Source organism: Dipodomys ordii, unplaced genomic scaffold, assembly GCF_000151885.1.
Source record: "Dipodomys ordii isolate 6190 unplaced genomic scaffold, Dord_2.0 Scaffold91, whole genome shotgun sequence".
Taxonomy (NCBI): domain Eukaryota; kingdom Metazoa; phylum Chordata; class Mammalia; order Rodentia; family Heteromyidae; genus Dipodomys; species Dipodomys ordii.
The window spans coordinates 46,778-50,046 of NW_012267307.1; the positions used below are offsets into that span (position 1 = coordinate 46,778).

The window sequence follows — 3,269 nt, forward strand, 5'->3', positions numbered from 1 at the left end:
AAAGGAGAGGCACTGTGGGCATCTGACGATCCTGGGATCCCAGGGATTTTTAACAAAAATTCAACATGTTTATTTAAGGAAATACAATCTCAGAAGATTCATGTTTTATGGGGTAAAACAGATTATTCTCCCCAAGATAATAATTTGCTCTTTCAGGTCTACTCAGCTTTCTACTTGAGTCCCTGCCAGGGCATTAAGGTAGAAAGAAATGACAGTGGCCTGGTGTGGTGATGCATGTCTACAATCCCAGCTACTTCAGAAGCATGATTAGGAGGATCACACTCCAAAGCTAGTTCAGGGCAAAAAAACATGAGACCCTCTCTGAGAAATAACTAAAGCAAAGAAGGGTTAAGGTACGGCTTAAAGGGAAGAGTCCAGCCCAGAGCCTGTGGGGCTTTGAGTTCTCGCTATGGTGCTTTTCCTGTGTCTGTGTGTGCCAGACAGTGCCAAAGAGCAGCTCGTCTCTGCCTCCCCAGTGTGTGCTGTGGGGTGGCCGGCACAGAGCCACCAGGACAGCCCGGCCACGGTGTCCGCAGCCACGGCCAGCAGCTCCGTAGAGAGGGTGTCCAGGCAGGTGGGGGGGCACACGGGGCTGGACATGCCCAGCAGCGCCCTGGGCATGCAGATGTGCAGCTCTGGCCTTCTGAGGCCTAGTCCTGAGCGGCCCTGTGCTGCCCCTGTACCCGGCCATGCCCAGGCGGTAGCTCCCTCCCTTGTGATCAGGAGGCTCTCGTTGTTCTTAGAAGCAGTGGCTGGAGTCCAGGGACTGCTCAAACCTGGTGTGGCACAACAGGAGAGGGAGAGGGGAATGTGGCACCAACCAGTTTACTGAGAGTGAGTGAAGTCAAGGCCATGTGACCCAGAGCAGAGGAGAGAGAGGGAGGAGGAGGGGGAGAAAGGAGGAGGGAGGGCAGAAGAGGGAGGAAGGAGATGTCAGGGAACACCTGAGGCCCAACCTCAGGAGATGCTGCCTAACCCAGGTCAGAGCAGACTGAGGGGCTGTGTGGGCCACAGGCAGGACCGGCACCCACGACCCCGGGCTGCGCCCATCAGCAGCTTCACTGGTGTGGGGAGTTGCCACAGCAGGCCTGGTGGGAGCAGGCAGGGCGACACAGCAGGGACATGCACTAGGCTGCCAGGTGGCAGCAGCTGGGCTGGCAGCAGGGGGCACAGCAGGAGGAGGTGGGCAAGCAGCAGCCTGGCCTGCACATGGGCCTGCACAGCAGGGACACGCTGGAGGATGGCGGGCAGGGCGGGCAGGGGCTGCATCAGGGCTGGCAGCTGGACGGCTGGCAGCAGCAGGAGGAAGCCCCACAGCACACGGGCTCACAGCACACGGGTCTGCAGCACAGGGATGTGCAGCACACGGGCTCACAGCACACAGGTGTGCAGCACTCTGGTCTGCAGCACATGGGCTTGCAGCATACAGGCACGCAGCAGGCCGGCTGGCAGGCTGAGCAGGGGCAGCAGCAGGGCTAGCAGATAGACAGCTGGTAACAGAGCAGGGGCAGCAGCAGGGCTAGCAGCTAGACAGCTTGCAGCAGGAGGGTGTGCAGCAGCTGGCGCAGACGGACTGGCAGCAGGGGCTGGACGCACAGCCTGCTGGGGAACAGAGGAAGGTGAGGCAGGGGGTGGGGGTGCAGCCGCGGGGCTGGCAGCAGCTGGGGGCGCCACAGGTCTCCCAGCAGCTCTCTGGGCAGTCGTCCACCTGCCAGGAGGCTTGGGTGCAGGCGTTGGAGCAGACAGACATGGTGGAGGCCGCCATGGAGGCAGGGCTGGGAGGAGCGGGAGTTGTGCGTGAGTGTGTGAGTGTGTGAGGAAGGTGTGGGGCTCTGCCTTTTATATCTCCTGGGCCGCCGCTGGCCGCCCCTTTGCTGTGCATAGCGTGCAACTCATTAGTACCAGCTCCCTGTTTAGCTCTGAAGCTGCTTTGCCTGCAAAGCGAGCGCTGGGCCTCGTGACTCATCCTGGCCCCTCAGTCGAGGCCCTGGAGGCAGACGCTGGGTTCCATGCCGGCCTTGCTGGCACCTTCTCCTCCGTTCCTTGCCCATGCCCAACACCAGCAACTGCCTGTGTCAGCCTGCGCATGGACCTTTCCGAGGGGCCAGGCAGGAGGGGGCTGGCCTGCGGGCCCAGGGTGGAGGTTTCTGGAAGGGAGTGACTGTATGTCAGCGCAGGAGTCCCCAGGCCTTGGTGCAGGCAGCAGAGCCCTTGGAGGGGCTGGGGGGGAGGGGGCGGGGGTTCCTCCTGGGCCCCCTGATGGCAGGTCCTGTGGCACTGCACAGCTCCCCTCTCCCCAGGGCCCCGGGCCCCGAATCTGTCCACAGCTCCCGCTTCCTCCTTCCCCACACAACTCTGGGTCACCCGGCCATGCTCCTGAGCCTCGCTCTGGCCTCTCAGCCGTCGTCCAAACGCCTGTCAGGGCTTTGTGTGCTGGCAACAAACCCTGACTCTGGTCCCTTGCTCAGGCGTAGCCCGGCCTGTGCTACTCCTGAGCGGCAGCCTCGGTGCTGTGCGTGGCTGGTGGGCTCTGGCCCTGGCCCAGCAGCCGCTGGCTGCTGAGTGACGTGGGTGAGGGGCAAGGGCTGCACTGCGCACTGAGCCCGCAGGAGGCCTCCACGTGGTGGACGGGCACTGGTGGATGGGTGGAGGGACCTCGGTGGCCTGGAGTAAGGAGGAGAGGCCTGGGACCCGGGCTTTAATCCCATCAGGGCCAAATCATGACCTTGGTGTGCTGAATGAGGAAGCGAGGCCCAGCAGAGGCAGCCTGTCTCCTCTACACACGGGCAGGGCCAGCTGCTGCCTTGGGAGGGGCAGACTCCCTTCCAGCTTAGCACCTCAAAACCCAAACGTAACTTTTTGATTGCGTGTTCACGGGGCTTGAACTCAGGGCCTGGGCACTCGCTCTCCCACTGTCCCGAAGCTTTTGTGCTCCAGGAGAGAGCTCTACCACTTTGAGCCACGACACCACTTCCAGTTTTCTGGTGGTTATATGGAGATAAGAGCCTCACCGATTTTCCTGTGGGCGGGTTTGAGATGTGAGCCTCTGACCTCAGCCTCCCGAGAAGCTAGGATTTGGGGCGTGAGCCATGGGTGACCAGCTCCTTAATATGTTTAAGAAGCCAGATGTCACGTCACAGCATGCTATCAGGAAGCTGAAGTGCAAAGCAGACATCCTCTATCTAAAGAGTCATGATCATTGGTTTATGAACTGGGGTGATCACTGGAACTGGTGGTGGATGGGGAGGTGGAGGGTGGGGATGGGTGGG

The 3,269-nt window shown here is 61.0% G+C and overlaps 1 pseudogene; it reads right to left on the reverse strand.

The window, feature by feature from the left end:
• Window positions 1–1,058: 1,058 nt before the first annotated feature.
• LOC105992974 lies at window positions 1,059–1,765 on the reverse strand (annotated as a pseudogene).
• Window positions 1,766–3,269: the final 1,504 nt, after the last annotated feature.